General features: G+C 39.1%; 1 protein-coding gene and 1 pseudogene across 4 annotated transcripts in view; one reads left to right on the top strand and one right to left on the bottom strand.

Moving 5' to 3' along the window:
* The window catches only part of MBD5 (methyl-CpG binding domain protein 5), a 352,400-nt gene that overhangs the window by 61,456 nt on the left and 263,844 nt on the right, over window positions 1-27,100 (bottom strand). For 2 of the 4 annotated variants that reach the window (XR_004984879.2, XM_036421211.2), the window contains exon 3: window positions 5,862-6,035. The exons of the other annotated variants lie outside the window; for them this stretch is intronic. The gene's annotated coding sequence lies outside the window, so the exon portion shown is untranslated. The remainder of the gene's footprint in view (window positions 1-5,861; window positions 6,036-27,100) is intronic. 4 annotated transcript variants of the gene reach the window in all.
* Window positions 11,955-12,744, top strand: LOC118709724 (annotated as a pseudogene).

Raw genomic sequence — 27,100 nt, forward strand, 5'->3', positions numbered from 1 at the left:
GATATGAAAAGTACCTCCATCTCATTAATATTCTGGAAAAAGGAAAGATCTTATACTGATGATATAATTTAAATTGACTTCACAAACAGTTTTAGTGGTAATAATAATGAAATTTAAAAAGTGGTGTGTGTGTGTGTGTGTTCTAAGGTGAATGAATATATATGTCACAATTCTACCATTGTTTTCATTTTCTTGCTTCCTTTCAATATGCAAATTAGTCTATAAGAATTGGCTTTTGGTGAACTGAATTTTAGTGACTTAATTTCTTTACTTTGACTTTTTCTGACCATGAAGAATTCTAATTATATGTCACCTCTTTACATAGACTATTCTGTAAATCATATGTATTCTCTCACACTTTTGTTAATTCACTAATTCTTCATGATTTTTTTCTTATCTTTTATTTGTTTGTTTATTAACTATCTCTCCCCAAAAGAATGTAAAACTCCCTCAGGGCAGGAATCTTTCTCTCTAGGACTTCTTATATTCCCAGTTCCAGCTGTAGTACCTGGCCTTAAAGACTTCCTGAAGATTATGCACATTCTAATTAGTCATCATAATTTTCTACTCTGATTTCTACCATGTAAGCTTATAAAGTTTTAAAAACACATGTCTAAAATGAAAAAGAGGTTTTTAAAAGAAGCCAGTAAGTATGTATTATGAAAAAAAATATACAAATGATCTCAGAATTTCTGTGTGTAGGAAAAGTATAAAAGAGCTTCTAAGAAAATTAATATGATAATTTTATGCATCGGATTCTATTTATTAAATGGACTATATATTACACACTTGAATTAATGAAGGAAGCACTAAAATAAGTGAATGCAAAAATATAAAAATTAAGCATGATTTTAATTAGTGCAATAGAACTTTTTCTCAATGCTGACATTCTTGTCAAACTAAGAATAAACTCTCTATGCAATGTTGATGTAAATTTTAAAATTTATACCTGAAACACCATGAAGACTAAATATCACAGGATATGACATCATGAAAATAAGTAGATTCATAAGTGTTTTTGAATAACATCAAATATAATAAATTCTTATGAATAATGGAAGACAAACTTAATAGTAAAAATAATGAATTGATTTTTGAATCATGTGATATGAATAAATTCTATTAAAATGTAAATCAGATAAAACACCAATATTTAATATGTTGTATAAACATAAATTATCATTATACTTTATAATACTATAATTATAAACTTAGCTGATGAAATACTTAAAGTTAAATAAGTCCACTCCATTACTACATTTGCAGAGTAAACACTTCATTTTCTCAAATTTGGAACAAGGAGCACATAAAACCTACCTCTATTCTTAAATGCCAAAACATGTGCACTCAACAAAGATGTGATTGGATTAAAAAATAACATCAGCATTAGCATTTTGGAGAGTAATGTCTGAGTGGCTACAACATAATTATCATTTGATGGGGTAATAAATGTATACTGGTATACGCATCATCTTTCCATCATTATTAGTTAAATGATGCTCATTACAGTAACCCTAAATGACATTTCCCCTTTTATTGACCTTTCACCTGTATATCAGTTATTCAAATGGCTCCTTCATAGCATTTAGCCAGCTCCCTCCATCCAACCTTACCATCCATTTCACCTTCCACCTGTTTTATTCCAGCTATGCATTTTTACTCATGAGCACTTATCTTGCAGTTAGATCTTCTTTTTGTTTTTAAAAAAACCTTCCAATAGATCAGCCCCACTTTCACTCTGGTTGTTATTTCCATTTGGTTCTTATCTTCACTGTACAGCCACCTCTTCCAAAACACACCTCTTGGATATATCCTTTGTGAGAGACCCAATCTCTGCCAGGCTCTCCTTATTCACTCCAGATAACTCCCAGCACCTTATGTTTGCTTTATGCGGGTGTATCAGGATTCCTTACACACACTTTCTCTGCCCTGATCACTGAAGCTCTCTGGTTCCACATCTTCTTGCCCTCAGTACAGAGGGATCACACTCGTGTAGGAAGGGTACATTTTTTTCAGAAACTCTGAAGGTTGGGAGTTTAGGAAAGTCAGATAGTTAGGCTAGTCCTCAGTGTCACGGTAACAAGCTTGCTGGCCTATGGCCATCTATGGTCCGAGGATTATTTATATCAAGCCAGTATTTGCTACCAAAGTTCAGTAACTTACACGTTCTAATCACATAAAAGCCTTTAGAAAACTAAATGCTTAGTGTAGTATATTGCACGGACTACAAATATTTTGTAGCTCCTTCCATTAGCAAGTAGGATTTATGATTCCACACCTTGAATCTGGGCTGGCCTGGTGATTTCTTTGACCAATGGAATAGGATGAACGTGATACTACTGAAGTTGAGACTAAACCTTAAAAGGTCTTGCATCTTCCACTCCAGCTTCATGTAATGCCACTGTCACATGAATAACCTGAGCTAGTCACCTTGAGGACTACACACCAGGTTGTCAGCCAGTCCAACTGAGGCCCCAGACATGTATGTGAGCCCAGCTAACACCATGTGGAAGAGGGATAAATTGGCCAAGCTAAGACCAGCCTAGACTGCCAATCCACAGAACCAAATAGCCAAAAACAATATTGGAAACAAACTGAAGGTCTAAAATAGGGTCTTATTTACATGAATTACATTATTGAGAAGCTATGTATCTCTACCCTTTATTAGCGTGTAACTCTCTAGAGTAGAAACTATAGCCTTACTAGAGCTCAGTATATGAAAATTCATGCACTGGAGGGGGGTCCCTTAGCGCAGCCTGCCCCCTCTCACAGTCTGGGAGCCCTCAGGGGTGGGAGGCGAGCCAGCGATCAGAGGAAGGTGATGCCCCATCACAATTCTGCTGCTACCACTGCTGGCAGCGCAAGCCTCAGCCGGCCCTGGTTACCTGAGCCTTGGGCGGCCCTGGGAGGCTAAGGGGCCGAGAGGACTGGGCACTGCCATCTTGTGGCTGTGGGTGCCACCATCTTTGAGGGTGTGGCAACCAATTAGCATATTCTTTCCTTATTGATTGTAAGCACTGCCATCTTTGCAATGTTGTGCGGGTCACTTAGCATATTCCCACTTTATTAGATAGGATAGAATTGATCTGGGGATGCAATAAAATTCTTAAATCAGTGCCTACCTCATCACAAATATCCAAACTATTACCCTATCTAATAAAGAGTGAATATGCTAATTGACCCTCATGCTGTCACAAAGATAGTAGCATCCACAACCAATAAGGGATATGCTAATTGACTGCCCCACTCTCAAAGATGGCCATATCCACAGCCAATAAGGAGGGAATATGCTAATTGACTACCCCACCCTCAAAGATGGTGGCAACCACAGCCACAAGATGGAGGTGCCAAGGCCCCTCAACCCCCTAGCCATCCAGGGCCAACCCAGGGCACAGGCAAGCCTTGGATGGTGGCTGCTCAGCTGCCCAGGGCTGCGCTAGGCTCAGGTAACCAGGGCTGGCAGTTGCAGCAGCAGAGAGGTGATGGGGGGGGTCGCCTTCCCCTGATCGTTAGGTTGTCTTCCACCCTGAGGGTTCCTGGATTGTTAGAGGGGGCAGGCCAGGCTGAGGGAAACCCCCTCTAGTGCATGAATTTGCATGCACCGGGCCTCTAGTTATTTATACATAGCTATTAAAATCATGTTATAGAAAATTTAATAGCATAGGAAAGGTCCATGATATTGTCAGCTGAAGAAATACTACAAAGTTACATTTATAATTAGGAACCTTCATTTACCAAAATGCTACTCTATATGTAGATCTAGGAATAGAACAGCATTATCCTCCCAGCAGTGGTCTCTGGGTAGTAGGAATATCTCTATATTTTCATTGTTTTTCTATAGTTTCAACATTTTCTAAAACAAAAATGTATTGGCTCTATAATTGAAAAAAATGTTATTTCTAAAAAATTAAATGTTGTATCTATAGACCAGCTAATTAATATCTTTCAGATCCTTAAAAGCATTACGAAAACTTTTGTGAAACAGTTACAGGCTTTGCACCTCATATTACGCTATCACTGCTCTTTCTGTTTTAGCCAAGTAGAGAGTCAGAAATAATACCCATGAATCCCCAAAATCTAAATACTAGAGAAAAGAAATTAAGGCTATCCCTTTGATTGGTTCTAAAATGCCCCCGGATGTCACTCATCTTTTGTACTTAGGCTACTGTCTCCCATCCTGACCCTGTTGATCGTCACTAAACCAACACCTATGTGTCTCAGTTTAAATGTCACTTCCTCAGAGAGGCCTTCCAGGTTGCCCTAGTTATAATTTGGCTTTCCAAATCTAACTTGGGTTCCCCCATATAATAGCCAGTAATTCACCCATATTACTACTTATAACTGAGCTTTCTTTTTGCCATTTACATACTTTGTGACTGCAAAGGAAAAAACCAATTGAGACAGTTAACTTCAAGTTAAAGCCTCCCCTTTTACCTTTAACAATATAAGAAAGTGAAAAGTGAGGGTCTGTATGCATATGCCCAAAATGCTTTCTATTCATTTAACCTTCTTAAATGCTAAAAGTGAACCGTCACCAGCTCCAACATACATATCCATAAAAAGCATTTAGAGAATAGTTTTAAAGTATAGTAAACATCTATAATATAAATTGATAAACTCATAAGTTTGAGGGAAAATAGTTTATAATTTATTTCTATATTTTAGCCAACAGCATAATTTGCTGTTTTTGCTTTTCTAGAGTACATGAAATTTCTCATAGGGATTATTTAGAAGAAATACTTGCCTGTATTTACATAATCTATTTAAGAGTATACCAAGCAAGTTATAGGGTTACTTTTTACATCTTAATCATGCATTACTGGTATTTTGGCTACCCAAGATGAAGCCCAATATATCTACTACTGAAAAATAATGTACATTAATATTGTTTTTCCCCCAAATTGTATTGAGAATGAAATAATTATCCATTATGCCCATGTGGTGTTACATAATATGAAACAACTAATATTTATATACTCTAACTATAAAAATGTTTAGTATTTTTTTTTTTATTCACCTGGCAGTGGATGTCAAGTTCCTACTTAGAGTAAACATTTCTATATAAAGTAACAGTATTTCCCCCCCCCAAAACCCACTTATAACCTTAAAAATCAGCTTACTCCTAAAGTGAAAAGAAGAAGACTCCTTAGCCATTGAAGAAACCCACCCAAAGACATTGTCTGTAAACATTGGTTTAGAGACACCTAGGAACACTTAGGCCCAATCAATGTCTCCAGCAAACATAATCAAACGTAAAAGTCTAATAAACTGTCTGATAAATCAGGTTCTCAAGAAGTAAGAGGAGGATCATTTATGTGTAGATTCCGGAAAGAGGAACCCAAAGCATACAATCTCTAAGCCCCGTGAAATAAATGATCTTTTACTGTGTTTATGTCGCTTACCCGTCAGTTCCAAAATGAGTGAGCAGTAAACCTGCAGATGTTTAGTGGTGTCATAACAATGTGTCTCAAGGAGACTCCATTTAGCATCCACTGCTCACTGGAATGCTGAGAGTGGCAGAGGAAACATAGCAGCCAAAGACAACATATGCACAAGCTACTCAGGTTGCAGAGGAAAGGAGTTTCAATATCACAGATCCAGGCACAATATGCTTAGAGCACATGCTGAAGAAAAGCAAAAGCTATAGAAAATAAGATCTGCAGTTCAACAAATAGGTAAGCCAAATGTAGGACCAAGCTACAAGTAGGAGGACTGGGCCAAATTCCATCTGCAGAAGTATTTGGCTTGTACACAGTTTGAGAATAATAATAATAATAATAATTAATAATAATAATGGCAAATTAGTTGAAAATATTTAAATTTTAAAAATTTTACATGAAAACTTGCATTTCCTGCTTTACCTGATAAACTGGACAAAGCGGCATCACTAGGTTAACGTTCCTGCCTTGCAACAATTATCTGGACCAGAGCAGCGGCTGCTCCTTTAGAAAGAAGTTGGCTCTCCAGGTCACTGCTGTGGCTTCCTGCTTCATTCCCACCAGACTGGCCTCTGTAGGCACTTGGGTTTCCAATCTCTGGAACAGAAAAGACCTTGAGGTAAGGCTTGAAAGACTCACTTTAGCCCTTGACAAGAGGTATAACTTATTATTATTATTTAACTTATTATTATTTTTTTAAGTGTCCACTTAACCTTCATGTCATAGTTTCTTCACAAGGGTAAGGATGAACTAATGGGTCATCAGGCATTACTAGTAGAGTTGGAGAAAGCTGGCTAAAACCACAAGCACTTTAACTTTCTTAATGAAACCGAGTTGGCCATGGGACAGTGATGATTCTTGAATTAGAGGAAGTAGAGGGGACAGAAAACTGTTGTCCAACTTCAATCTTCTACTTTTCCTTCTTTCTTAGCACCATTATCAGCAATACTACATTATCATTAACTTAGGAACTCATATTGGGATCAAAGAATTAAGGAACCAAATTGCTCATCACCATTATTAAGAGTTAGAAAATGTCTCTGCTTTATTTCTGACTTTTAAAATTATTTTCTTTTAGCAAATAAAAAGTTGGTAAGGGCTTTCAAAAGTGTGCTTGAGACCTTGCTACCTCTTATCCTATTCTCTCTGGTCAGCCATCAGGGTGACGCTGACAAGCTCCTCCTCAGTCTGGGTAAAATAATCCTTGGGACAGTCTAACCCATCTTGTTCTGTTTCTAAGGTCATTGAACAACCTTTTGAATATTTGTTGGATTTCCTAGATGCTTTGATATCATTAAGTTAGTGACTTGGATACCATGAATATGTATTTCACTCAGTGAAGACAAACAAACAAACAAACAAACAAACAGGTCATCTGGCTTGTAAATTAATTTCTCATAAATATCGATGGTATAGCAGATGGTCTGTGTCAGACCCTAGAGCCCCATCCCACTTGAGAGCAAAGGCAAAAGCAATTTTTTAAATTGGAAGACTAAGTACCACATCCTGGACCATTGTTACTCCACAGGGTGCTCCTCTACTTTTGAGGTCTTTCCTGATAACCAGCCCGCTTTCTATTTTTTATCTTAGGCCAAAGGAGGACGGGAATGTGGAGGACACGGTGCAGCAGCATGCGTGAGAACTGTCGTTCTCCAGGAGAGACAAAGTAGCAACTAAGGGATATGGGGCCACGGCTAGATAACTATAATATGTTTCTATAATCCTGCTGTACTAAAGGCACTTCAGGCATTATAGTTAATGTTTTAAGTATTTATTGAACAACTATATGTGAGGCCCTGAATGGTAAGTAGGGACCCAGACATAAAGAGAACACAGTCCCATCTTAAAGAACTTACTGCCTGGGAGGTGCAGGGTGGGCAGTCAGGTGAACAGGTCATCACAACATTAAATGATGCTCACTATAATAGGGGCTAAGTATGGAGTGCTAAATGAGCACAAAAAAGAGCTAGCCTGGATTCTGGGGATCAGATAAAGGGGGGCAGGTGAGGGGGACAGCATAGATGTTAAGGATGCACAGAGGTTAGAAAGGAAACGAAAGGTAAGAGACCGAAACCTTTACCTAATCCATGCAAACCGGTTTTAACTCCAAAACATTAATGTTGAAGACTTTACATTCTGTCTGGTAAGAACAACTCCAATATTATACTCATTTTTAGCTGGTGAGCAAGCATAAAGGTCTCATTTTTGTCAGAACTTCTAACCTTGAGATGTGATAAGTCATGAAGCATTAATGAGTATTTTCCACAGACAGATCTGGATGTGGGCCTAATGCCTGAAATAGGATGATGGCCTGACATCTAGATAATCAAATATTGTTTTCTAGAACGTTATGAAAAACAATGATTCATTTCAATAACAAATATTAGAAGTAAATGCATTGGAAGCAGAAGCTAAAAGGAGCAAGATATGGATGAGTATCTTAGCCTGTAGAGTAGTTCATAATTGTTTGGAGGTATGTCCCTTAATAAAAGAGATCCATAAGTGATGAAAATAAGATGATTATTGTGTTAACGTTGTTTTAGCCAAGTATGTGAATAATAGTAGCTGGCATTTATCTTACCATCTTCTGGAAACTATGCTGAATACTTTATACAGTCATTGACTCATTTAATCCCTGTTGCCTAGATTAGGGATTTATTGTAGAAGCACTATTATTTGTTTTCTTTTCTAGAGTTAAGGAAACTGAGGCAAAAGAAAATAAGTAGACTGGCCATCTCTTTTCCTCTCTGATAATTTATATAGCCCTTTTCTGCTTTATTATTTCCCCTTCGTATGTATCACTAACATATTACATGTTTTACTGTTTATTACTGCCTGTCTCTTCTGACAAAAATGTAAACTCTGTGAGTACATGGATTTCTTAGTCAACAGACAAAAGCCTTCTATATTTTGTTTTGTATCACAAGTTTTTATTTCTAATAGCACAAAGTACAGAGCCTTACACATGCTGCAGCCAAATATATTTGTGAGTGAATGAAGGAACATGTAGCGAGCAAGCAAACCCTGAGCCCTGGCCATGCTCGGCACTGCACACATCACCATGAGGCTGGGAAGGTCAAATATATCAGTGTTCTCAAAGACCTTAACAGTTAGGGGCAGAAATAGGTAGAAGCACAAGGAAAACCTAGGGTACAGAATAAGAAGTTCGGACATTTCCTTACTTCCATTCTTCAATCGGCTAATGGTGTAAACGTTCACTCATCACTACTCCTAAGACACCCTAGTTAGTAACTTGCTGTGTTAAACTTTCTTGGAAATGCCAGAACCACTCACGCCTCGGTGCCTATGCATGTGTTGTTTCCTGGGCTTTGAAAGAATTCCTCCCACTTTCTTAAAGCAGCTTACTGGTCCTTAACTAATCCTCAGGGCCAGCTTCTTAGTGAAGCCCCTCTAGCCCCCTGCTTAGAGCTGCTTGTTCATTCCTCTCTCATTCTACAGTGCTGTTTACATAAAGGTAACAGCACCTACCACACACATTCCTTATTTCATATATCTTTGTGCTTGTGGTTGCCAAACACATTAACAGGCTCATGGTATGCAGATGCTTTGAGTTGAACTATTTGTTTTTCTCACCTTTCAAAATACTAAAGAACGTCCTCAACTTCCCTAAAACATAACCATAAATAGAAAAGCTCTTGTTAGTAATATATTAAAACCACCCAGTGATACATGTATGCATTCAATCAAAATTAAATAGAATCAAATTTCTTATTTTATTTTCAGCACAATTTCTTGTTGAATAAATAAATGATGTATACAAACCATGTCATTAAATGCTAAACGGAATGACATAAACTAAGTATACCAGAGGAACTCAGAGATGAGGTAACGATAATAGAGAACAGTGAACTAAGTATTAGGAAGTTTGGCAACTGCAGTTTTCTGGCTGTATAACTTTGAGCAAGAAAGATAAACTGACCTTTAATATTTCAATCTGTAGAACTAATGGATTGGGACAGATCAGTGGTTTTCATATTATTTAACTGTAGATCTCTTGTCTAATAAGCTCGAAATAGAATCTCCATTATATACAACAACAACAACAAAATAGATTTGTTAGTAATAACTGATTTTATAATACCAAGTTATAGTGCTATTTATGAAAATAACAAGTGATTGACTAATAAAAATATGAAATCAAAGGACATGGGTAATAGCTGCAATTTTAAATCATCATCAACAAATTTCTATACTTTGTTTCGGCTTTATACTATTGAGACAATTCTCAATATTAAAAAAGCTATTGAAAATGGCAACTTTTAAAAATAGCTAATTTGATTTGGGCAATATTAAGATCTTTGCTATTAAAATAGTCCAGAAGCTTGAAGGAAGAATAAAAAAAAAAAAAATCATGTTTCCATATTGAGTGATTATATCTAATTGTTTCTCAGATTTCTGGTCATAAATATAAAATTTTATTTTATATGAGCAAGAACTAACTGAAACTGAAATTAAGCAAGAAAACTTTCTCTAATATAAATGTATCACATTAACTTGCCATTGCAAGACTGGGAAGGAGGGATACGGGTGTGTGCAGGATGCTGCTCCTGCATCTTGTTTGTTTATTCATCGGAGCACACACAAGCTGCAGCCGGGTTCTGGCTTGTGTAATTTGATTTGGATATATAATAATGGACTCGAGTTTTTGTTGTTGTTGTTAATCTTCAGCTGGGGTATTTTTCCATTGATTTGTAGAGAGAGTGGAGGGAGGGGGAGAGACACACAGAGAGAGAAACATTGATGTGAGAGCGACATCGACTGGTTGCCTCCCACAGGAGCCCCAACCAGGGCCAGGGATCAAGCCTGCAACTGAAGTATGTGCCCTTGACCGGAACTGAACCCTGAACCCTTCAGTCTGCAGGATGACGGTCTATCTACTGAATCAAACTGGCTAGGACAATGGACTCAAGTTTTTTAAAAGCCCAGCTAAAAACATAAATATAAAAAATGTATACTCATAAAATGTTCAAATATCTCCATAAAAATCGGTAGCAAAGCTTTAGACAGCAGTCCATAAAAATACAAACTAACAGCAAAGTTTACTTTTGCTTCATGGTATATTAATATGTTATAAAACATTAGAGTGTGCATGTTATTTTTACTAGAGTGTTAAAATACTTAATATATTTTTAAATTTTAAATTTGTGTCCAATGTTTGGAAAACTCTGAAGAAACTCCTCTGAGATGGATGTTCTTCTGGTCCTTTTGATTCTATCATTTTTACATAACTAGAAAAGCAGATGACTTCAATGTTTTTCAACTCAATCATAAATATAGTTATTGAGATAAGACGCAGTGGGACAGAGAAGAGTCTGATCAGATTGAAGTGGAGAACCACGAATAGAGTTTAAAAAACACGTCAATCTTCCTAGCATAGGATGAATGTCTTATGCAAATAAGCTAAAACAGCTTTGGTATCGTGGATCCATGACATTTTTAACATAAGCATTGCTGGTCACAGGTATCTTAACTTATAAATGCAATTTCCCTCCAATGTAGTTATTTTTTCAAAATGATATCTGCCAGATACAAAGCAACTTTTCAGTGATTTTGCCTTTATTTACTCAAAGAATGTGTCCTGATTTGAACTTACAGAGGAAACTCTCTCAACTGACCCCCACTTAAATCACATAATTAATGAAAGCAGCATTTCCATTTGAAATCAGATGAATGCTTATCTCTGCAGCTTATGTTGTATGCTTTTCAATATCAGTTGTGCTTTTTATTAAAGCTGTATGGGCCAATAATGTTGGTGGTATAATTTAGAAATTTAATAAACTATTTTATAAGCTAAGAGAGTGACAGCAGAAATCCAATTAGTGTCATTTGCTGTTCACATCTAAGAACAAATGAAGTTAAAAAATAAACCTTATTTCAAACTAATTTAAATTGCCAAATTGAACTAAGTGAATATCCAGGGAAACTTAGTTGTCACCTACTAAAAAACAAATTACTATGATTTTTATATTATACCCGTATTATTATACAAAAAAAAAAAAAAAATACTAGGCAGGAACCAATTTTTAGAGCATTAACTGTTTTTACTGATGGTTCATCTAATTGTAAAGCTGCTTATCATGCAATGGATTCAGATCAAGTCAACCAGACTAGTCATACTTCTATACAAAGGATTGAATAGAAGCTATCAAGGCTGCATTACAGAATTTCCAAGAGCCTCTTAATATTATTTCTGATTCTGCCTATGCTGCTGGCCTGGTAAACAGAATTGAGACTGCTCAATTAAAAGGTTTAGTGAGCAAAGTCTATTTATACACTATTTAAAAAGATACAGCAAATTGTATAGCAAAGACAATATCTCTTTATATTACTCATATCAGGGCTCATACCATCCTGCCCGGTCCTTTAATCAAAGGAAATGCATACTTTATTACAACAGGCACATTGTGGGAACACAATTCCCAAGGACAGGCAATTATAGAATGCCAACATCAGCTGCTAAAAACCCAACCTGAAAAACAAAAAGTGGGAATAGTGATGCTAGAGAAATCTCCTGTAGGTCAACTACATCAAGCCTTAATTACTTTAAAAATTTTCACTTGTAATACTAATGGCAAGACACCTATGGAATTACACTGGTGCCAGAATAAACCACAGGAAAATGGTTTGGTTAGATGGAAAGATCCTAAATCTGGTTTACTGAAGGGTCCTGACCCTTTGCTAACCTTTGGTCAAGGATATGCTTTGTATTTCCAGAAAACTGCTCCAAGCCTGTGTGAGTCCTGTAAGGAACATTAAATTTCAACATGGATGTAAGAGAGGAACTGAACAGACTAATGAGGACCTTGAACCTGCAGCATCACTCTGTACAATCAATTACTCCAGCCACAGATAGCAGTAGCCCCAAGCAACATGTTGAAGATAAGGGATCGTAGGAGAATGAGAAAGATGAGCATCAGTCCAGAGATGACCTGGGGGATGGTAAAGAAGCCTTGGCCTTGCCATGCTAGCAGTCACAAGTTGTGGAATGGTGGAGATTGCCCTGGACAAAGCCAGAGAAGATAGGACCTGCATTGTCATTGCCCACTGTTTGTCCACGATCCAGAACTCAAATATCACTGCTGTTATATCACAGGGAACAGTGATTGAGAAAGGGACCCTTAAAGAACTGATGGCACAGAAAGGAGCCTATTACAAAATAGTTCCTTAGATGTCTGGCAACAATTTAAAAGGACCATGAAAGAACTCAATCCTTTTCATTGGATCTCCATTCATCTGCCTCTTAGCATAACCACTATTGTCTGTCTCATTCTTGTTCTTATATGTTTACTAGAAGCCCGGTGCATGGAATTTGTGCACTCGGGGGGTTGGTGTCTCTCAGCCCGGCCTGTACCCTCTTTCAGTCCTGGAGCCCTTCGGGAATGTCTGATTGCAGCTGATGTGTGAGAGGCTCCTGCCACTGCCACTGCTCTCTCCAGCCATGAGCCAAGCTTCTGGCTGAGCAGCACACCCCCTGAGGGAGCACAGTGACCACCAGGGTACATCTCCTGCATTGAGCATCTGTCCCCTAGTGGTCAGTAGATGTCATAGTGACCAGTCATTCCACCGTTCAGTCAATTTGCATATTTGCCTTTTATTATATGAAATTTTTAGTCTGCAGATGTGGAATGAAGGGTCTTAAAAGAACTAAAGCCCTACACTTTTCAAGATTTACTAAGAAAACAAAAAGGGGGAGATGCAGGAAAACACTGCTTGCCAGTACTGTTAGTGCACCAAGGAAAGCGGGAGGCTGATGGACCTGGGGCGTTAGCAGTGCTGAGGCTAAGCATCCTATCTGTTGAGATAGTGGTGGCTGAAGGCAAATTCCCTAACCTGATAATTCTTTTACTTTTATCAAACTTTACCTTTGATATGCCTGTATGCATTGCTAAAGGAAAAATGTGAATTTAAGTAAATAAAAAGCAGACTGGCCAAAGGTCAGTGTGTCTCTTCAAAAAAGAGGCTCCTCCACCTGGTCCCCAATGCATTCTAAATTCATATTACTTGTATAGTATTTTCATTTGTGTGTCAGCCCTTCCTTCACATCCTGAACCCCAACGCAAAGGTTGTGGCAACAAACAATCCAATTTAAAAAATGGACAAAGGACCTAAATAGACACTTCTCCAAAGTGGACATACAGAAAACCAAGAGAAATCTGACAAAAGGCTCAAAGTCATTAATTCTCCAAGAGATGCAAATCAAAATGCCAATGAGATATCACCTCACACCTGTCAGAATGGCTACCAACAATAATTCAATAAATGACAAGTGTTGGCGAGGTTGTGGAGAAAAGAGAACCCTAGTACACTGCTGGTGGGAATGAAGATTGGTGCAGTCCAAGTGGAAAACAGTATAGATTTTCCTCAAAAAATTAAAAATGGAACTCACATTTGACCCAGGAATCCCACATCTAGAAATACAATATATCCTAAGGAACGGGAAACACTCATCGTAAGAATATATGCACCCCTATGTTCATAGCAGCAAAATTTTCAATAGCTAAGATTTGGAAACAGACTAAGTTCCCATTAGCAGATGAGTGGATAATAAAATTATGCTTCATTTACACAATGGAATACTATGTGGCAATAAAAAAGCAAGAACTCTTACCATTTGCAATAGCATGGATGGACCTGGAGAGTATTATGTGAGTGAAATGAGACAGTGAGAGAAAGATAAGTATCTTAATCTTCAGAGACTAAAATTACATGTTAGCTCAGGGAGGATCCAAGATGGCTGCTCGGGTAGACATCTAACCGCAGCAGCACACAATTTCAATGGAATACAACTAAAATGTAGAGTGGACATCGCCCAGAGCTACAGGTAGTCGACTGACTGAAAATTCTACAACAAGAAGGAAAGAGAAAACCAGAAGGAAAATCAGAGGAGCTGAAAAAAGCCTAAGGTACGGAGACATGCTGTGCGCTCGCACACACGCATGGAGAGGTCACAGCCGGAGAGGAGGAGAAGGCTGGGTGCCTGCCTGGCGTTCCCTAGCAGGAAGGAAATAAAACCCCCAGCCTGGGCTAAACCCCCGAATCGGCAGCGCTGACCCCCAGTTATGAGCCAGACCCTGGGGACCCAGGCTCCGGCGGGGGAGACAGGGCTGTGAGGCGGAATCCCAAGCGAGCAGCGAAAAGCAGGGCCCCCAGAGTCGCGCGCACATTGTGCACAGAGGACTGAATGTTGACTCTGATGCTGGATTACCCGAGAAACAAAGCCTCCAGCAGCGCTGTGCCTCAGTCCGGACTGCTCTGAACCCCAGTCCTGGACCAGACCCTGGGGACCCAGGCTCGGGCAGGGGGAGACAGGGCTATGAGGCGGAATCCCAGGGGAGTGGCGAAAAGCAGAGACCCCAGAGTCGCGCAGAGGACAGTCTGTTGACTCTGATCCTAGACTCCCCTAGCGGGAAGGAGTAAAAAAAAAGCTCCAGACTGGAGGAATGCGACAGGGAGCAGGAGCCCTTGCCAGACACCAGCCAGCCGGGCGCCGGCAGGGAGCCGGGCGACGGGTCCCCCAGGGGGGGGGTGCCCCTGAGCCATTGACCTCTGAGCCCGGGCAACGGAGCCAAGGCCGGGGGCTGCTTCCTGGGCGGCGTCGACCCTGGCAACAGGCTGGAGCAGCGCGGGAGCCCGCGGATAACAAAGGGGTGCCACAGGCCAACCTGCTGAGCTCCCAGGACAAGGAGGAAGAAACCAAAGTTCTCAATGTGAAGAAATCAAGTGAGAGCAAAAGATAGTAAAATTACTTAAGAAAAAATACAAAGAAGATCTTGAAAAATCAAAGACTAAGTCAGAACTCAACTCACCAGACAACATTGCAACATAAATGCGTTTTAAAAAAAAAAAAAGGACAGAATGTTGGAACAGCGGCAGCCAGGCCTAGAGTGCCCAGGCACAAAGCAATGGCAACCGGGCCCGGAGCAGCAACGGCCAGGCCCCAGAGCAGCAGCAGCCAGAACCAGAGCAACAACAGCCAGCACTGGAGCAGCCAGACCTGGGGCAGTGGCAGCCAGGCCTGAGGCGGAGGCAGCCAAGCCCAGGGAGGCCAGTCCAGGAACACCCAGACCCCGAGTGGCCGGGCCTGGAGAAGCCGGGCCCAGAGCAGCCGGGTTGGGAGCAGCCAGGCCCAGAACAGCAGTAGCCAAGCCCGAAGCATCCAGGCTGGGAGCGGCCAGACTTGGAGCGGCCGGGCCCGGGGAAGCCAAGCCCGGAGCAGCCGGGTCTGGTGTGGCCAGGCCCGGAGCAGCGGCTGCCAGGCTGGGAGCGGCCAGGCCCAGAGCAGCGGCTGCCAGGCTGGGAGTGGCCAGGCCTGAAGCAGTGGTTGCCTGGCTGGGAGCGGCCAGGCCCGGAGCAGCGGCTGCCAGGCTGGGAGTGGCCAGGCCTGAAGCAGCGGTTGCCTGGCTGGGAGCGGCCAGGCCCGGAGCAGCTGGGTCTGGTGCGGCCATGCCCGGAGCAGCAGCTGCCAGGCTGGGAGCGGCCAGGCCCGGAGCAGCCGGGTCTTGTGCGGCCAGGCCCGGAGCAGCAGCTGCCAGGTCCAGAGCAACTAGGTCGGGAGCGGCGGTGACCAGACCTGGAGCAGCTGGTTGTGGAACGAACCAGAGCAACAGAGGCCAGGCCCGGAGCAGCCAGGCCCGAAACAGCTCGCTCCTCGCCTGCCCCTGCCCCACGGCCGCCTCTCAGACATGGCTGGAAACTTTTGTGGGAACTTGAGGGTCTGCTGAATCAAGTGATGAAGGCTTAGATCTGGATGTGTTGAGTTAGTATAGGGCTGGGGGGTTGATCTGTGAATGCCTTGGGTGGGGCCTGGATGAGGCTGGTTGACCTATTTGGAAATGTCTTTTGTGTGAAATGTATCATTGGGCATGTGGTGGTATTATTGATATGAGAAAATGCTAAGTAACTGATTTACTATCTGAAAAGGGATTTACTATCAGGGAAAGGGAGGGAGGAAGAGACTGAACATAAACTGCACCTATGGATGAGGACAATGGGGGATTGGGAGGGGGCGGAGGGTGGGGTGGGAACCTGGTGGAGCGGGGAAGAAATGAGGAACCTTTGTAACAATATGAACAATAAAGATTGATTTAAAAAAAAAACAAAAACAAAAAAACAAAAAACAACAACAACAAAATTAATAAAATTACATGTTAGTTCAAACAAACACGTAATGAATACCCACTATACATTTAGGTGGTTAAAAACAAGTAATAGATATAATGTCCCCTCAAAACCTGTGCAATACCTTTAGGAAACCACTCGGGAGCTTCCGTTAAGTGGCATGAAGCAATGATGCTATTAGAAAAATGATTATATTTATTTTTGTCAATCCACACAAGCTGAATATTTACTTTAAGGACCCGAATCAGGCATCATTTTTAACATATAGCATAAAGGTGTCCAGTTATTTCAGTTAAATACTGGTTTTCCATGCTCATTAGCATAGAGTTTTTAAATCCTCACCCAAGGATATGTACAGAGAGAGGAAGGGAGAGTGAGAGCAATGCCTCCTGTATGCACTCAGATTGGGGGATAGAACCCACAACCTTTTGATGTATGGGACAACACTCAAATCAACTGAGCTACTGGGCCAGGGCAACATAGATTTCAATACTTTATATGTATATAAAAAGGCCCAGAACACTAAATATAAGCCTTTATAGAACTATTTTAATTTGGGTTTATTTTTATTATGTAATGTCCTTGGAATTCTTCAGCTTCTAATTTATTATTCGTTGATGATCTAAAATGCTTGACACATTTTTTGGGGCTTCAATAATGAAGACGTGACAGTAACCTGATGCGAACTTTGATCACATCAATATGTTACACTTGAGTTTCCACAATAGTCAGCATGGCAGTAACTCCTGGGAACCTGGAACAACTGAACTGGGAGGTTAAAATCTAAAGTTGGCTTAGGATGCTTTAGAAATATTAGGAAGTAATATGTTGCAAGCAATTTTATCTCTGGGCAAGTCATTCCAATGTTAATGAAAATATTGCCATGGCAACCTGATACGGAAGCAAAGGTGTTGGATGAGAAGTTAAGACATTTTTAGTTCTAACTATAGTTGACATTTGAACTTTACTCCTTAGTTTAGCCTTTTGTTTCTAAATATCAATTGAGATATATTTTAATGCATTTATCTTTATAGTTTTCCATATGGAGAGTGATGATTCAGACCAACCAATGGGCTAATAAGCCAATCTCTACTGACCTATAGAGTCAAAGTCTATGAAATAGGTTACCTAACTTTTAGAGCATATATTAATTCTAGCTTGTGGTTAGGCAGTTTTACTAGCTATCGATTTATTATTTTTGTCAGGAAGATATGAAAATTATAATCAGAAAACAGATGTTTACATAAAAACTACCGAATAAACAAAGCAGGCAACTATAAAACATTCTATGAATTTTTACATTAAAAGTATAAAAAACAAATAAAGAGTTGACCAAATTTATAAGAAAATAATCCTGATGCCTCAAATAAATTTCAAATTTAGACTATGAGGTTACTTCTTACTAGTTATTAACAATGAATAAATCTAAACATGTGACTTTAATGGTAATTCTAACATTTCAGGCATGAACACTTCACTGTACAATTGGAATAATTTTATATTTTTGGCATGAACCTTCAACTCACAACATTATTTTGGAAAAAATAAGCCAGGATATTATAGTAAAAATGCTGTGATTTAACAGTATTATGTGATTAGTGCTGAGTGATAAATAGATAACACCCCATACTATTTCGTATTTTCAACACCTTTTTGTACTCCGGATTACCAAATAGCGCACTACTATATACATTCTATTTGTCAAAAAGATTTCCTGGCAGCCTCAGTCTATTTCATATATACAAGTTGTTCAATTATAAAAATTGCGTAAATATCAGATACACTGGGAAATTTCATATTACCAAGTCTTCATTAATCTTATAAAATACAAGTAGAATTGTCATAAATAATTAAACATGAAATTATATTTAGCAAAAATGTATGTTGTGAGACGGTAATGTTGATGTTAATTTTTTCATTTGTTCAGCAAAAGATATACAAGAGTAACTGGGTCATGCTCAATCATTACTTCAGATTTTATGCAACAACATGGATGGACATGGGAAAATTATAATATGCTAAATGAAATAAGACAGTCAGAGAAAGACAAGTATCATTTGATTTCACTCATGTGTAATTTAATGAATAAGCTTAACTATCGATAACAAGCAAAATTCAGATTCTTAGATAGGAAGCAGGCAAACAGCTCTGGTAAAGGGTGATGGAGTGTGTTGGGATGGGTGGGTACAGGGATTGAGAAAAAAAGAAGAAGAGAAAAAGGCCTAGCAAAGGATTCTCAGTGTTAGAATGTTGGTCCAAGCATGGGAAGGTTGCTGGTTTGATTTTGGTCAAGGACAAATACCTGGATTGCAGGTTTGATCCCTGGTCCCATTAGGGCATGTGCAGTAAGCATGTGCAGGCATGGGAGGCAACCAGTCAATGTGGCTCTCTCACATGGACATTCTTTCCCCCCCTTCCTTCCCTTCTACTCTCTCTAAAATATCAATGGGGAAAAAATATCCTCAGGTGAGGATTAACAAAACAAATAAACAAACAAACAAACAAACAAAAAACCCCACAAAAAAACAAACTAGAGAGAAGGAGAAAGAGTGAGAGAGAACTCATGGACATAGACAACTGTGGTGATGTGGTGGAAGGGAGGGAGGTGAGTGGAGGTAGAAGAGGTCATGAAGGAGATAAATGATGGTGGAAAAATAGTTAGAAAAGCACCTATATGTCCTTTTTCCTTCAGTAATAAAGAATATCTTTCTTAAAAGAACTTTTATTCTAAATTTTATAATTTTCTTTCTAATACAAGAATACCAGCTTTATTGTACTGCAATTTATTGCACTTTATAGATGTTGCATTTTTTTAAAAAATGTAAGGATTGTGGCTACCCTGTGATAAGCAAGCCTATTAGCACCATTTTCCCCAACAGCATTTGCTCATTTAGTGTCTCTGTGTCACACTTGGTAATTTTTGTGATATTTCAAACTTTTTCTTCTTCTTCTTCTTCTTCTTCTTCTTCTTCTTCTTCATCATCATCATCATCATCATCATCATCATCATTATTATTATACTATAGGCCCGATGCATGAAATTCATCACATCATCATCATCATCATTATTATTATACTATAGGCCCGATGCATGAAATTCATCACATCATCATCATCATCATTATTATTATACTATAGGCCCGATGCATGAAATTCATGCAAGAGTAGGCCTTCCTTCCCTTTGCTGTTGGCACTGGCTTCCCTCTGGCACCAGGGACTCGGGCTTCCCTCGCAGCCTCAGCTTCATCCAGTCTAATTAGTATATTACCCTTTCATTATTATTATAGACTAGAGGCCTGGTGCACAAAATTCGTGCATGGTGGGGGTAAGGGCTCCTCAGCCCAGCCTGCACTGTCTGACAATCTGGGACCTCTCAGGGGATGTCTGACCGCCAGTTTAGGCACAATCCTGGGGATCAGGTCTAAACTGGTAGTCAGACAACCCTCTCTCAATCCACTGGCTCCTAACTGCCACTTGCCTGCCTGCTTGATTGCTCCTAACCACTGTACCTGACTGATCGCCCCTAACCCCTCTGCCTGTCTGATCACCTGTAACTGCTTGCCTGACTGCCTGATTACCCCTAACTGCTTGCCTGCCTGCCTGCCTGATCTCCCCTAATCACTCACCTGCCTGATTGCCCCTAAGCACTCTGCATACCTGCCTGATCACCTCAAACTGCTCTGCTTGCCTGTGTCATTGTCCCTAACCATTCGTCTGCCTGCCTGATTGCCCCTAAACACTGCCTGCCTGCCTCATTACCCCTAACCACTTGCCTGCCTGCCTGATTGCCCCTAACTACTCTAACTGCCTGCCTGATTATCCCTAACCACTCTGCATACCTGCCTGATTGCCACAAACCACTCCTCTGCCTGCATGATAGCCCCTAACTCCTCGCCTGCCTGCCTGATTGCCCCTAACCACCTCTGCCTTGGCCCCCCTCCTGCCACGGCTTCATTCAGAAGGTCATCTGGAAGGACATCCGGAATGATGTCTGGAAGGTCGTTTGGCTGCCCAGAAAATTAGCATATTATGCTTTTATTATTATAGATCTGTTATGATGATCTGTTGTGACCAGTGGTCTTTGATATTACTGTTGTAATTATTTTTGGACTCCATAAGCCCTACCAATATAAGACAGCAATCTTAATGAATAAGTGTTAAATGCATTCTGACTGCTAAACCAACCAGCTGTTCCCCCATCTCTCTTCTTCTCCTCACGGCTCCCTATTCCCTGAGCCACAAGATTGAAATTGGCCAATTAATAACCCTACAATGGCCTCTAAGAGTTCCAGTGAAAGGAAGAGCCCATTGATATGGCAAACTGCATTGCTGTGTTATTTTAAGAAATTGCCACAGCCAACCCAACCTTCAGCAACAATCACCCTGATTAGTCAGCAGCCATTGAAGAGATAAGACCATTCACCAGCAAAAAGGTTATGACTCACTGAAGGCTCAGATGATGCTTAGCATTTTTATAATAAGTATTTGTAAATTAAGGTATATACAGTGTTTTGCAGACATATTAATATTGTACACTTAATAGAGCATAGTAAAGTATAAACATAACTTTTATATACATTGGGAAACCAAAACATTCATGGACTCGCTTTATGGCAATATTTGCTTTATTGCAATGGTACGGAACCAAACACACAAGTTCTCCAAGTTAGGCGTCTATGTTCATTCATTCACTCATTAAAAAATATATGAACTAGCTTTAAACTCAAAGAAATTATTTAAATCATTTATTTAGTTATTTTTAAAAAATATATATTTTATTGATTTTTTACAGAGAGGAAGAAAGAGGGATAGAGTGCTAGAAACATCGATGAGAGAGAATCATGGATCAGCTGCTTCTTGTACACCCCCTACTGGGGATGTGCCCGCAACCAACATACATGCCCTTGACCAGAATCGAACAGCGGAACCCTTCAGTCCGCAGGCCGATGCTCTATCCACTGAGCCAAACCGGTTTCAGCTTAAATCATTTATTAAATCCTATTTTTTATCAGGCAATTCTGGCCACTGGGGATACTGAAATTGGGAGGTTTATATTATAGTGATGGAGGCCGACCAGAACCCAGCAAGCAAATACATAAATAAAATAACTTAGGTTATGTTAACTGCTATAAAAGAAATAAACAAGGGTATAGAAAGAGAACAAGAGGGAGGGGTCGAAAAGATCTCTTTTACATAGATGACAGGTCCTCTCTGAGGAGAAAAAAAATCAAAGTGAGACCTGAAGGATGAAAAAGAAACTAGCATGAGAAAGGGTATTCCAGCAAATAAACAGCATGTGCAAAATTCCAGCACTGGACAGGAGCTGGGTGTGTTCTGGAAACTGAAGGATGATGATGCTGGTATATAATGAGATAAGGGGGAGTGGCATGAGATGAGGTTAGAGAAAGAGGCAGGGAAGGAATTGTGTCAGGCCTTATTATATTTAATCATATTTTTATTTTAATTGCAAGGAGAGCCATCAAAAGAATATAAGCACAGGAGTGACAAGCACTTTAGGAAGGAATTCCCCCACCCACTTTTTTTTTCTGTGTTAAAGATGAATTAGGAAAAGCAATTTGATAGAAAGAAGTCTTTATGATAAAAGATGATAGTTGGACAAAATTTTGGATTTCTAAACTATTTCAGACAACTGTTTTCTAAACTACTTCTTTGTATTTAACTCTGAATAATAATGATATCCATAATTAGAATAATTAAAGAAATGGGTCATGCTATTTTAGAGATTGTAATAGCCCAGAAAGTGCACATTGGAAATGTACATATTTCAAAGTATTCAAAGATAACTAAAAGTTCATTGTGTCAGCATTTGTTATAAGGAAGGCAAAAGTTTGAAACTACTTTTATTTTAAATAAAAGGACACTAGCCCTGGCCTGTGTGGCTCCACTGTTTGGGCATTGTCCGTTGTCAGGACACATGTCCGGGTGTCTGGCTCCATCTCTGGTAGGGGCATGTAGAAGGCAGCTGATCAATGATTCTCAGTCAATAAAAAATCTTTCAAAACAGAATTGAATAAATAAAATCAAAATAAAAAAACACACTTTGATCATGACCACACATATCCAGTTTAAGCCCAAAGATGGAGAACCCAGGCAGATATCTGTAGAAGCTTAAGCAATTGCATAGTGATGCTCCTAAGGGACTCAGATATAAGAAATATGTTTAACCAAAACCAGATAAATAGAATGCAATGAAAGAGAATTACAGGCCAATATCCCCAATGAACATAGATGCCAAAATCCTCAACAAAATTCTAGCAAATCGGATCCAGCAGAACATCAGAAAGATCATACATCATGACCAAGAAGGATTTATCCCAGGGATGCAAGGATGGTACAATATCCACAAATCAATAAACGTGATACATCATATAAACAAATTGAGAGATAAAAACCACATAGTCATATCAATTGATGCAGAAAAAGCACTTGACAAAATCCAACACCCTTTCTTGATAAAAACTCTCAGCAAGGTTGGAATAGAAGGATCATACATCAAAATAATAAAAGCCATATATGACAAACCCATAGCCCACATCATACTCAATGGACAAAAACTAAAACCATTTCCTCTAAGAACAAAAACAGATCCAGAGACAGAGAAACATCGATCAGAATGTCAAACCTCAGGGAAGGTAGGGGAGGGTGGAGGTAATGGAGAGAGATCAACCAAAGGACTTATATGCATGCATATAAGCCTAATCAATGGACACAGACAAAAGGGTGGTAAGGGCATGAATGGGGGGGAATGCTGGAGAGTAATAGGGAAATAAAGACATATTGATTATGTAATACCATAATCAATAAAGAAAAAAAAAAAAGAACAGGAACAAGACAGGATGCCCACTCTCACCACTCCTGTTTGACATAGTACTGGAAGTATTAGCCATTGCGATTAGACAAGAAGAAGAAATAAAAGGAAACCCAATTGGAAAAGAAAAAGTAAAGCTGTCCTTATTTGCAGATTATATGATATTGTACATAAAAAACCGTAAAGACACCATCAAAAAATTATGAGACTTAATAAATGAATTCGGCAATGTAGCAGGATACAAAATTAATGCCAACAAATCTATGGCCTTTGGGTTTAATCTCTAACATTTACAGGGAACTCATACAACATAACAAAAGGAAGATGAACGATCCAATAAAAAAAACGAGCAAGGACCTAAATAGATACTTTCCAAAAGAAGACAGAAGGAAGGCCAAGAGTCATATAAAACATGCTCAAAAGTCACTAATTATCCAAAAGATGCAAATCAAAATGACAATGCAATACCATCTCACACTTGTCAGAATGGCTATCATCAACAAATCAACAAATGAAAAGTGCCTGCGAGGATGCAGAGAAAAAGGAACCCTCATGCACTGCTGGTGGGAATGCAGACTGGTGCAGCCACTGTGGAAAACAGTATGGAGTTTTCTCAAAGAACTAAAAATGTAATTCCCATTTGACCTAGGAATCCCACTTATAGGAATATACCTCAAGAAACTAGAAACACCAATCAGAAAGAATGTTCATAGCACAATTCACCGTAGCTAAGATTTGGAAATAGCCTAAATGCCCATCAGCAGATGAGTGGATTGGAAAACTATGGTATATCTACATAATGGAATACTATGCTGCTATAAAAAGAATTAATTCTTACCATTTGCAGCGGCATGGATGGAACTGGAGAGCATTATGCTAAGTGAAATTAGCCAGGCAATGAAAGAAAAATACCACATGATCTCACTCATTTATGGAAAATAAAGAACATTATAACCTGATGAACAAAAAGATAAACACAGAGGCAGTAAAGCACTGAACAGACTGTCAAATTACAGCGGGAAGGCTGAGGAGTGTTAGGGAGGGGGGAAGAGGTCAACCAAAGGACTTGTATGCATGCATATAAGCACAATCAATGGACACAAGACACTGGGGGTTGGGGGTGGGATGAGGGCCTATGCCAGGGGATAGGAGAGGCTGGGGGAAGGTCAATGGGGTAAAAAGGAGATATATGTACTACTATTTGTAATACTTTAAATAATAAAGTAAAATTTAAAAAATATGTTTAAAAAGTAAAAGGAAAGGCACATAAATGCATGAGTCAGACTTCAAGACCTTAATTGATGTGACATTTGAATACTTCCATGACCACATTTTGTACTACCCTTTTCTTTTAAAAAATTAAATATACATACACACACACACACACACACACACACACACACACACACACATATATATATATATATATATATATATATATATATATATATATATATAAATATAAATTTCAGAAAGGGAGGGGGAGAGATAGAAACATCAATGATGAGAATAATTAATCGGCTGCCTCCTGCATGCTCCTACTGGGGATCGAGCCTGAAACCTGGTGTCCTGATTGGGAATTGAACCATGACTTCCTGGTTCATAGGTCGGCTTTCAACCACTGAGTCACCCAGGCTGTATGACTCTCTTTCTGATAAATGATTCTCTAGTCGCATCCTTTTTTCTATTCTTTGAACATGTCAAATTTATTCTTGATGTTGGGCTTTTGCAGTTGCTATTCCCTCTTTTAAAATTCTTTTAATATTTTAGCTCAAATATCACATCAAAATATCATCTTATTTTCTTTATAGCATATGTTTCCAACTAAAATAACATATTTATGTGTTTATTGCCTTTCTCCCATCACCAAAATTTAAACAATAGAGCAAGATCTTTGTCATTTTCATGACATTATCCTCAGTGCTTTGCTTAGCATCTGGCACATTATAGGTCTTCAATAAATATTTATTGACTAGAAAGAAGGAAGAAAAGTAGGAAAAAAAGAAGGGAGAGAAAAAACACACAAAGTCTGTGAAATAAAAAAGTCAAAAAGCTTATCAAGTCCAAAATGAAAAACCCTAAAGACATAAAAGGAATTTTTTAAAGTTATGATTGGAACAAGAAGAAGATTAAAGAAAAGATCTTTACTTGGATAAACACTGTAATAATAAAATGAAATTAAAAGAAAATTAAATTTCAATTTTGTTTCTATTTTCTTGATCAAAGAGAATAAGCCTTATCATAAAGTTGATTAAGAATAAATCATAGAGGACTTTGGCTTCCAACCAAGATGGAATAACAGGGGTCAGATTTGCTTTCTTAGTCAAAACAACAACAAATCGAAGCAGCACGATATATGAAACAATGATTTGAAGTTACTAGATACAAGGCAATAAAAGATAGTGAATCCTCAGAAACAGAAAACAAAGGAGATGAGCCCTAAAACTGCTCTAGTTTATGCCTTGAGGGACTTTCCAGTCTGTGTGCAAAGAGGATAAACCCAGCTGGAGCACAACAGACTCTCTAAGTTGAGACAGGTCTGAAGAGTCAGGGGAGCCCAAGGCAGTATGAGCTGCAGAATGACGTGCTGGAGAAAACAGAGCTGCTGAGCGAAAAATGCAGAGTTCTACTGAGAGTTCCTTTGAGAATCCAGTAGGGTACTGATTAGTGCATTCACCTGAGGAAACCCAAGGCTGAAAAAAGAATTCCCTGAAAGAATAGTACAAATGGCATTCGGCACTCAGACTGGGCTGAAAAAAGTTCATAACTCATGAGGTATAGGGTACAGTACTCAGTATCGGGGAACATTGTAGACTTAGACTAAACACTGTTCTGGTACCAACCAATGAGTTTTAAAAAGTAAGACCTTGAAAGGATCAAATTCTTATTTCCAAATCACTTAACTGCATTCCAGAGCAAAGCTGAAAACCATATAAAGATACACAAAATACTCAGAATCTAACAAGAAAATATTCACAATATCTAGCATCAGATAAACATTGTCAGCTGGCTGTATGGCTCAGTAAGTTGAGCATCACCTCCTGCACTAGGAGGTCACAGGTTCCATTCCCAGTCAGGGCGTATGCCCAGTTGCAGGCTCCATCCCCAGTAAGGAGGCAGTTGATTGATGTTTCTCTTTCTCTCTCCCTCTCCTTTCCTCTTTCTCTCTTAAAATCAATAAAAACAAAAATTTTAAAAATTATCAGGTATGGAAAGAAGCATGAAAATAAAACACAAAGCAAGGAGAAAAGCCAATCAATCTTGGATGAATCTCCAGGGAATTATGCTGAGTGGAAAGAGTTAATCCCCAAAGGTTACATACTATAAGATTCCATTTATTCAACATTTCTTTTTAGAAATGAAGTATATTAGTTACCAAGGGATTAGGGATGGGGTATGGTAGAAACAAGACAGATCTGGGTATGGATATAAAGGGGCAGCATAAGAAATTCTTGTAGTGGTGGAACTGTAACTTGACTTTGGTGGTGGATACATAAACCTACTTATGGGAAAGGATTGTATAGAACTACTCACACACAAAAGGCACACAAATGAGTACAAGTAATATTGGAAAAATCTGAAAGAAAATTAGTGCTTTGTATCAATATATTCTGGTTATGATATTTTATTAGTGTTATAAGATGATACCTTTGGGGAATACTAGCTAAAAGGTACATGAGATTTCTCTGTATTA

The sequence above is a fragment of the Pipistrellus kuhlii genome, unplaced genomic scaffold (assembly GCF_014108245.1).
Source record: "Pipistrellus kuhlii isolate mPipKuh1 unplaced genomic scaffold, mPipKuh1.p scaffold_m20_p_7, whole genome shotgun sequence".
Taxonomy (NCBI): Eukaryota; Metazoa; Chordata; class Mammalia; order Chiroptera; family Vespertilionidae; genus Pipistrellus; species Pipistrellus kuhlii.